Source organism: Rattus norvegicus, chromosome 13 (genome assembly GCF_021556685.1).
Source record: "Rattus norvegicus strain SHRSP/BbbUtx chromosome 13, alternate assembly SHRSP_T2T, whole genome shotgun sequence".
NCBI lineage: Eukaryota > Metazoa > Chordata > Mammalia > Rodentia > Muridae > Rattus > Rattus norvegicus.
The window spans coordinates 21,731,762-21,742,839 of NC_141546.1; positions in this window are offsets into that span (position 1 = coordinate 21,731,762).

Consider the following 11,078-nt stretch of genomic DNA (forward strand, 5'->3'; position numbering starts at 1 on the left):
TACGTATATACATACATATTATATTTATTTTATTATATTGTATTATTATTTTATATTCATGTATGTACATATATGAAGGGAAAGAAATATGTATGTATACAACCATATACATACATACATATGCAATTTAATTGGAGTTACCCTTCACAGCAGGTAATACCCCTCCCAGAAGCTATAAATTATCAAATAAAAAGCCCAGTGCCAAATGTGGGATGCCCTACTTTAAGTTCTTAGTCATAGATTTTCTAGAGACTTTTAAAATACAGGCTACTGCCACTGCTTTTGGTAAAATCCTATTACTGAAGACACTACACATTTTGATCACAGGTCATAGAGACGTCAAGTTGGTATTGACCAGGAATCTTCCCCTCTTATAGCTAACTTTCATATCAATGGAGTGTGCTAAATAGGCTGGCTGCTGGAGAAAATAAAAATGCCAACAATGATCTTACCCAGTTATGAACTCTATGAACTGCAATAATGACCAGAGTGGCATGCCCATGGTGCAATAGTGGCACAAGTGTTATTGGGGGTAACCAAAAACTTTCTGATTGGATACAAGCCCTGCTCCACAGGAAGAAACTCATTCCTTGTGCTTTAAGTACTGTCAAGAACTCATGTAGGGCCATATAGGTCACAGTATAAACTTATTACTGCTGTTCTGCTAAATTTACAAACTTCCCTGCAAGTCCTCTATAGCCATAGATGGGTGCAGCTCACGGGTTTCATTGGAGAAGTTTTGTGTGTGGTGGATAGGGTTAACATAGAAGCAGGCGCACAATGGAACCCAGTGCAGAGAATGAGCACCAACAGAGTGCCCAGACAAGTACAACACCTCCTCAATGGCTCACCATGGAAGAAGGGTGGAAGAGTCGTGAGAGGCAGAGGTTTGGGAAGACCTGAGCAAAACAGCGTCTTCTGGACATAACAGGGCCATCGCTTTCATAAACTCACAGGAGCTGTGGTTACACAAGGCAAGTCAGTCAACATTCCAGCACAGTGCAGTGAGGTGCTCCAGAGCCCCCATGCCTCCAGAGTTATTAGTAGTTGATGGTTCAGGGAAAAGGAAAGACTGTTTTCCTTAAGGGATAACCTCTGGTAGGTCAAGCAGGTCCCTGCGCAGGCCCATACTCAGGAGTGCAATCAGCACAAATTAGGCTCCATAGATTTTAGAAAAAGAAAAAGGACTCCAAACTGGGAGAAAATGGGAAGATAAAACATGGATTTGGGAGGAGTTAGGAGAAAGCAGGATGAATATAATCAAAAGATATTGTATAAAATCCTCAAAGAATTAATAGAAATATATTTTTATAAAGAAGATCCTCCAAATAATAAAATTATGGATTTCTAATTGAATAGAGAAACTACGTTAGAAGAAAAGTATTCAAAATAGATCGTGCCTTCAGTGTTAATTTATTTTATGAGCACATATGTTTTACCTGCATTCATATCTCTGTACCATGTGTATTTCTGGTGCCCAGGGAGGCCAGAAGAGAGCATTGGATACTCCGAAACTGGAGTTACAGATGATTGTGAGCCATCGGGTGCTAGAAATCAAGCCCTGTCCTTGGGAGAGCAGCTAGGGCTCTTAGCTGCTGAGTTATTTCTCTGGTTCTATGCCTCAAGTTTTAAATGAAGAAAAACAATGGATATAATACAAATGCAGAGAAATGGAAAAGCACGCAACTGCTCTTACAGAAAGACGTAACATAGGTCAGCATATGGCTGGCAAGATGGCTCCGTGGGTAAGGACACTTGCCAGCAAGCTTGATGACCTGAGTTTGATCCATAGACCGACATGGTGGGAGAGAGAGACTCTTACAACTGCATCTTCACCTCCACACACATGTGGAAATAGAATATCCACACCTTCACACAACGAATACATAAAAGTGAAATGAAGTCTTCTTACAAGTTTGCAGCATAGATTTGTCTACACTGCACAACGCTTGACACCTTGATAATAAGTCTCAGAGCCTGACAATTTTCTTGAGTTGTAATTTTTTTCATTGAAACTGAGAATCATAAACTCTAACAGAGCAATAACAAAAAATAATATATTGAAAAAATATGAAAGAACTATTTCCTTAAAAGTCTCCAGAATGTGTCTTTTCCTGAGAGGTGTGTTTAATCAATTTCTCCAGGAGTGAAGTGTGCCTTCCCTATAAGCTGCTCAGGGACACGAGAGGCAGACGCACTCTGGTAGCTCGCACACCTTCCTCTCACTTTCTGTTGGCCCTTTCATCGTTCATTGGCCATCCCACCATCTCTCCAACTTGCTGCTTCGCCAAACCCACTGAGAAAGAGTTCCTGCTCTGCGCTTATAGAGGACCAAACAGGAATAAGTTTTCTCTCTTCTGAATCTGGCTTCAGTACTAAATATGTCTTAGGTGGGTGGCCCGTACCCTTAACTTAACAAAGACAAGCTGACCATCTTGCCTTTGAGTATGTGCTTTAATTTTAACACATTTCCTTAGTTTGTTTCAAAGCCTAGTCATTCATTGTCTCTCTAACTTCCCTAGCAGTGCCAACCAGCATCTTGGCTCTGACTCTTCCCGTTGCCTTCATGAACTGCTGGTCCTTACTGCTCTTCCGAACATGAAGATGAATTCCCGGGAAGGCAGTCAGAGCTCAGAGCAGGGGGAGAACTGCGTACACTCGGCACATTCAGTGGAAATGTGGACGGCCTAGAAATCCAAGACGTTGCAGAGTGGTGCCTCAGTAGTTCAAAGGCAGAGCTAGGGAAGGAAAATCCTGTCCTCATGCCTATCAACTGTGTCTCTTACTTGAGTACCTCAAACCTTTGAATCCTTACCACAAGCGAAGGTCATAGTTCTGCAGGGTTGCCACAGTAAACTCACGGTGAAGTCTTTCTTGTTTTAACCCCTCAATGCCTGGGAACATGATGATATCCCATCCTCTACTGGTATATACTATATATAATTATAATATACTATAATATATTAAAGGTAAACCATGTAGTTTTTAAAAGGTAATGACTCCTGAGGTTGACCTCTGGCCTCCAGTTGTATTCACTCATATGTACACATACATGTTCATGTGTATACTCAGGATGCTGTTTGACAGAAAGTATAGTTAGGTCTGTGTTCCTCTGAGCCCAGCACCTCAACTGAGCTACACAACTAGTAACACTATATAAATGTTGTTTCAAACTAAATAGAATCAAATTTCATCTAGCTAAAATAAAAAGACAAGAAACAACAGAGGAAAAACGTTTCTAATTCTGCCTGGGAAAATTAGGAAAAGACAAAACAAAAACAACACTGAGTGTGTTCTGAGTAGTTATGCAAACCCTCTTAAAAATTCAATTTAATTGCATGGGAAAAAACATGCACTTAATTTTAATAATCCTTACTTTTTTTAATGCAGCTTTTTAATCTTTGAAGCCTTCCAGGCACTAAATAATTGAATTTTCTAGATTGTATTCTTCAAAAATCAACCACATTGATTTAATGTTCCCATCAGAGTAGTTAAATGAAAATATCAACAAAACAGGAAGCAGGAAGCTCAGAACTGCTGCCGTATTGCTCAGATGATATGTCCTTTAAGATGAGTACAGGGAGGGTCAGATAGTGTTGCTTCTGTCTCTGGTAAAAGAAAACCCACTGTGTCAGTGTAGACATTAACATAGTCTCGCCAGGTATCCAAGGCAGAGAACACTCCACTCTCTCATCTTCGGCATGAAAAATCATTTTGAAGCTTGAGACACAGGCAGGGTGGGACAAGCCTGTATTCACAGCTACTTCAGTGGCTAAAGAAAGGAGAATCTTGAATTGAAGGCCTGCCTGAACTATAGAACATAAAGCCTATCTGTGTAATTTATGAGACCCTGTCTCAAAATTAAAAATATAAAAGGTTTGGAGATAAAGCTCAATAGTAGAAGGCTTACCTACCGAGGCACTTGCAAGGCTCCATGACAAGTCCAGGTTCAATCTCCATCAGCACCACCACCACTGATGATGAGGAGGAGGAGGAGGAGGGGTGGGGGGCGGAGGACAATGACAAAAACCTTATAAAGCTCAATTGGCCATTCTGTCCTACTTACCGAACTCTCAGTGACCATCATTGTGGCTTTGATAAAGTACCCTGAAATCAGTTTAAGTGAGAAAGAGTTTATTCTGGTTCACAGCTCAAGGATACAGTCCATCATGACAGAAAAGTTAAGGCAGCAGGATCTTGAAGTAGCTGGTTACATTGCATTCACAATCATGAACAAGGAGCAATGAATACTTGCTGCTTTGAGTTCTCTACTTCTACCTCTACCTTAAGGATCCCATAACCTGGCCAGGGAATGGTGCCACCCACAGTGGTCATGTTTTCCAACATCAATTAATGAAATCAAGATAACCTCCTAGATCCATGCCTGGGTGATTCTAGGTCATACCTAGAAGACAATTAGCACTAACCTTCATAACTGTTTATGGTATTATTAATTGGTAAACTAAAGAACTTCAGGGAATAGTTTCTGTCTCTGAAAGGCATGTGTAATCAGACACTGCCAGCAAAGGATTTGAGCACAGCCCCCTGTGTCAAGAGCCCTCTGATAAAACTCTCTGAAGTTCATCTCTAGCTTCTTCAAGAAGGACTACACATTGGAAAGAATAAGTTGTGTGTGAGAGATTGAAGGAGGGAGGGAAGGAGAGAGAGAGAAAGAGAGAGAAAGAGAGGGAGAGGGAGAGGTGTGTGTGTGTGTGTGTGTGTGTGTGTGTGTGTGTGTGTGTGTGTGTGTGTTACAGATGGGCAATACAATGGTTTCCTCTCATTCTCAGAAGTGAGAGACCACTGTATGATCCACTCCCAGAGACTGGAGGATGAAAGGAGTTTCCAGAAGTCAAAAAAGAAAGAAGGAAGCCCTGACCCTTCCCACCGTATCTTTAAAGCTGCAGCTGAGACCAGGGACAGAGAGGAAGCAGCACTGCCTCAAATGGAAGACAGTTCTGATCTGAACGAGAGAAAACATTATAGCTCCTGAAAGTGCTTGAAGCTTCCTTCCTAAGTAAGACTGCCTTTAAAACACACAGCCCTTAGAAGGGAGCAGAGTCTGTGCAGGGCACTCTACTGGGTCAAGAGACAGAGCTCCAACAAGGCTACGAAGGAAAAAGTAAATGACCCCATGTGTTGTTTGTACCAGTGAGATCATTCTACGTAATAAATAGCAATGGATCCTTAAAGTCCAGGCTTGTTTGTCCTTACATGGCCAAAGTAAATAGACTACTACATAAGTCTATTCTGTTATGGGCTGTAATGATTAAATTGACTTAACAGCATGCTAATCCAAATACCATGGAAAAATCAACTGTAATTGTTCCTGCAAACTCTAAATAACCACACGGACATTGACCAAATGGCCCTGTATGGCTACAGCATGAAACTTATCTCCCTATTTTCTCACGTAGTAACTCTCAGTAAAACTAAAGGATGAAATGGCGACCATGCTGTCATTAACATGACATTACAACGTGTTTGGATAATGAAAACCTGACAGACAGTCCATGAGTTGCTGTCGTTTTAAACAAACACTTCCAGTTTTCCACTGGGACACAGGCCAAGTGACTAACCCCGAAGATTATTAAGGACAAAGTTTAGCTGCAGAAATAACTTTCAGCCAGTCAACCCTTCAGAGGTCCCAAACTCCAACCCCTCTTTGAAAGAATTTATAGATTTATTTGCATATCTCTATATGTGGTTTGAACACGTACCTCTGTATGTTCCCATGTGTCATTACATGTATGTCTATGTGCATACCTGCACCCATGTGTGTCGAGGCCTGAGACTGACATCAGGTGCCTTCCTTGATCACTCTCCAGATTACATATTGAAATAAGGTGCTCTCTCTCTCTCTCTCTCTCTCTCTCTCTCTCTCTCTCTCTCTCTCTCTCTCTCTCTTCTGAAGCTTGCTGGTTCAGAAGCTGGATTAGTTCTGCACCAGACAGTCTGCTGTTGGCCTTGCCATCTCTGCTTTCTGTAGAGCTAGAGTCTGAAGTGCAGCCTCATGCATGACCCACGGAAGCATCTTCCCAGCCCACAGAAGTACTTTCTGTCACCATAAGCTGCTTTTATTTTGTGGGAAGGACCAGTAAGCCTGACCAAATTTAGAAAAATCAATGAGACAGGAGAATGCTAAATGAATTCTCCCATGCAACTTGGAATGTTTTGCAATTAGATGGTAATGACAGTGTTTACAATAGTCCAATATTCATTATTTGATTTTGCAGTCCCTACTCACTCCAGAATGCAATGGCAGCAACTGGTTTTGTAGAAGCAAGATTATCTATCTATTCATGAGGCTTCTGCCCATATGAATGAACTCTATTATGAGTAAACTGGAGATGAAATAGGGATTTTAATATGATTATAGGTCAGTGGTTTTTGAATTATTAATGTATGAAACATCCCAGAGGAAATTGCTGAATATATCGTCTGTGAAAGACACAATTAAATAAACAAAAAGCAATCTACAGGCTGGAACACACTTTGGTTCTCATGGAGTGCTCTAACATGTGTCCTCCAGCATCCAACTTAACAGGGCTAAGAGGACAACACCAAGGGAGGCAAGTAAATTAACTTCACTTCATAACCCAGAACCTGGAGGAGAATGGTATGTAGGAGAATGAACTTCAGGGATGACAACACTGCTTAAGGGCATAGAAGCACCACAGAAGGGGATCCATCACAGGAGGGGCTACAAAACAAGAGAGATGGGATAAATTAATTTGTGGTGTTAACCTATATCATAAAGGTCTCTTGGTGAATGAAAACAAAAACCCTGAGGTAGGAGACCATTTCAGTCTAAATTAGGCAATGTTCCAAAAGCACGTGAGACTCTGGGAACCTCTGGGCATTTGCTTCTCTTTTACAGTACACGAGTCCCTTTGCCATGTTTACCAACCTCCTTACTTTCTTGACTCCTGGATGTATAGTTACTCCTATAGGCAACTAGCTTTTCACCCTGCGATGACCACCTGATAACAGCACATCAGACAAGACTACTGCCCTCAGTGTCACGGCACACACTGTAGAGAAACTTCCCACCCACAGCCTAGACAAGATGGATCACAAGACTCATAAGAAAGGAAGAAAGCAGGCTCACCCCTTCTCTGATCTTCCTAAACTGTGTGTTCAACAATTCCATTTATTCTCTCGTTGATGGCCCAAAGTGATCATGAAATTCCATAGGTTGAAAAGGTCAGTCCCAAAAGATTTCACTCATTCAAATGCCAGAGAAGCAGTGCACACGATAAAGAATGAAAATGTTGCAGGACAGAAGCCTCTGTTCCTGGGGCACTGGGATGGACAAGCTCCTCTGAATATGGTGGTCTATCTGCTCAGAAGCTCAGAGATTATAAAAGAGGTTTAACTATGCAGGCCTATTGTTAAATCATCGGCCATGGTGATTGAACTCAGTCTCCAGTCCTCTCACTGGCTTGGTATTCCTGGCTACCTGTGACCACCCTGTAGCTTACTAGTTTCTAGTCTGGAATGACTCCATCAGCAAAGTGCTCAGGCACAGTGGAAAGACATTTCTGACAATCAGCAAAAGACATCCCTACTGCCCTGTGGAAGGCCTGGATATTTTAGGATCTTTGTTCTAGGAACTGGGTGCAAAGACCAGATACATAGAGACTTTTAGCACACACCCCCCCCAAAAAAACACCCTCCAAGATCAAATTATCCGAGCCATTCCCTGTTCCCCTCCATGAACTCCCACACACAGATATGATTTCAACTTTGTCCTATAAGTAAGAGACACTGCAAAGGATATACTCATGTTATCTTTGGCTACCCAGTAAGTGTTTTAGTTTATTGGAGACAATTGTCATACGTAACTTTAATTGTCAGCCTTGATTCATCTGAGAAAAAGTTTCGATTAAGGATTTTCCAGACCAGACTGGCTTGTGGACATGTGTACTGGGGATTGTCTTGGAGGTAGCTGCTGTAAGAGGGTCCAGGCCACTGTGGGTGGCATCATTCCCTAAGCAGGCTGTCCAAAACTAGATGAAGAAGCTACCTAAAAATGAACCTGTGAAGGAGCCTTCTTCCATGGTTCCTGCTAGACTTCTGAGGCTGTGAGTGAGCTCCTGGGTTGAAGGTGATGCTGAATGGGTGTCAACCTGGCCTATTTTTGGTTCCTACCTTGAGTTCTTGCCCTGACTTCCCTCAACGATGGAATGTGATCTTGAAGCCTAAGATAAAATTAACTTTTTCATACCCTAAGTTGCATTTGGTCAGATTATTTTTATAATACAGCAATAAAATGAAACTAGAACAGATATAGTAGATTTTTTTTTTTACCTCGTGGCTTTTATCTTTTTCTTTCTTTCTTTCTTTCTTTTTTTATTAACTTGAGTATTTCTTATATACATTTCAAGTGTTATTCCCTTTCCCGTTTCCGGACAAACATCCTCCTCCCCCCTCCCCTTCCTTATGGGTGTTCCCCTCCCAACCCTCCCCCCATTGCCGCCCTCCCCCCATAGTCTAGTTCACTGTGGGTTCAGTCTTAGCAGGACCCAGGGCTTCCCCTTCCACTGGTGCTCTTACTAGGATATTCATTACTACCTATGGGGTCAGAGTCCAGGGTCAGTCCATGTATAGTCTTTAGGTAGTGGCTTAGTCCTTGGAAGCTCTGGTTGCTTGGCATTGTTGTACATATGGGGTCTCGAGCCCCTTCAAGCTCTTCCAGTTCTTTCTCTGATTCCTTCAACGGGGGACCTATTCTCAGTTCAGTGGTTTGCTGCTGGCATTCGCCTCTATATTTGCTGTATTCTGGCTGTGTCTCTCAGGAGCGATCTACATCCGGCTCCTGTCGGTCTGCACTTCTTTGCTTCATCCATCTTGTCTAATTGGGTGGCTGTATATGTATGGGCCAAATGTGGGACAGGCCCTGAATGGGTGTTCCTTCAGTCTCTGTTTTAATCTTTGCCTCTCCCTTCCCTGCCAAGGGTATTCTTTTTCCTCATTTAAAGAAGGAGTGAAGTATTCACATTTTGATCATCCGTCTTGAGTTTCATTTGTTCTAGGCATCTAGGGTAATTCAAGCATTTGGGCTAATAGCTACTTATCAGTGAGTGCATACCATGTATGTCTTTCTGTGATTCGGTTAGCTCACTCAGGATGATTTTTCCAGTTCCAACCATTTGCCTACGAATTTCATAAAGTCATTGGTTTTGATAGCTGAGTAACATTCCATTGTGTAGATGTACCACATTTTCTGTATCCATTCCTCTGTTGAAGGGGATCTGGGTTCTTTCCAGTTTCTGGCTATAATAAATAAGGCTGCGATGAACATAGTGGAGCACGTGTCTCTTTTATATGTTGAGGCATCTTTTGGGTATATGCCCAAGAGAGGTATAGCTGGATCCTCAGGCAGTTCAATGTCCAATTTTCTGAGGAACCTCCAGACTGATTTCCAGAATGGTTTTACCAGTCTGCAATCCCACCAACAATGGAGGAGTGTTCCTCTTTCTCCACATCCTCGCCAGCATCTGCTGTCACCTGAGTTTTTGATCTTAGCCATTCTCACTGGTGTGAGGTGAAATCTCAGGGTTGTTTTGATTTGCATTTCCCTTATGACTAAAGATATTGAACATTTCTTTAGGTGTTTCTCAGCCATTCGGCATTCCTCAGCTGTGAATTCTTTGTTTAGCTCTGAACCCCATTTTTTAATAGGGTTATTTGTTTCCCTGCGGTCTAACTTCTTGAGTTCTTTGTATATTTTGGATATAAGGCCTCTATCTGTTGTAGGATTGGTAAAGATCTTTTCCCAATCTGTTGGTTGCCGTTTTGTCGTAACCACAGTGTCCTTTGCCTTACAGAAGCTTTACAGTTTTATGAGATCCCATTTGTCGATTCTTGATCTTAGAGCATAAGCAATTGGTGTTTTGTTCAGGAAATTTTTTCCAGTGCCCATGTGTTCCAGATGCTTCCCTAGTTTTTCTTCTATTAGTTTGAGTGTGTCTGGTTTGATGTGGAGGTCCTTGATCCACTTGGACTTAAGCTTTGTACAGGGTGATAAGGATGGATCGATCTGCATTCTTCTACATGTTGCCCTCCAGTTGAACCAGCACCATTTGCTGAAAATGCTATCTTTTTTCCATTGGATGGTTTTGGCTCCTTTGTCAAAAATCAAGTGACCATAGGTGTGTGGGTTCATTTCTGGGTCTTCAATTCTATTCCATTGGTCTATCTGTCTGTCTCTGTACCAATACCATGCAGTTTTTATCACAATTGCTCTGTAATACTGCTTGAGTTCAGGGATAGTGATTCCCCCTGAAGTCCTTTTATTGTTGAGGATAGCTTTAGCTATCCTGGGTTTTTTGTTATTCCAGATGAATTTGCAAATTGTTCTGTCTAACTCTTTGAAGAATTGGATTGGTATTTTGATGGGGATTGCATTGAATCTGTAGATTGCTTTTGGTAAAATGGCCATTTTTACTATATTAATCCTGCCAATCCATGAGCATGGGAGATCTTTCCATCTTCTGAGGTCTTCTTCAATTTCTTTCCTCAGTGTCTTGAAGTTCTTATTGTACAGATCTTTTACTTGCTTGGTTAAAGTCACACCGAGGTACTTTATATTATTTGGGTCTATTATGAAGGGTGTCGTTTCCCTAATTTCTTTCTCGGCTTGATTCTCTTTTGTATAGAGGAAGGCAACTGATTTATTTGAGTTAATTTTATACCCAGCCACTTTGCTGAAGTTGTTTATCAGCTTTAGTAGTTCTCTGGTGGAACTTTTGGGATCACTTAAATATACTATCATGTCATCTGCAAATAGTGATATTTTGACCTCTTCTTTTCCGATCTTTATCCCCTTGATCTCCTTTTGTTGTCTGATTGCTCTGGCTAGAACTTCAAGAACTATATTGAATAAGTAGGGAGAGAGTGGGCAGCCTTGTCTAGTCCCTGATTTTAGTGGGATTGCTTCAAGTTTCTCTCCATTTAGTTTAATGTTAGCAACTGGTTTGCTGTATATGGCTTTTACTATGTTTAGGTATGGGCCTTGAATTCCTATTCTTTCCAGGACTTTTATCATGAAGGGGTGTTGAATTTTGTCAAAT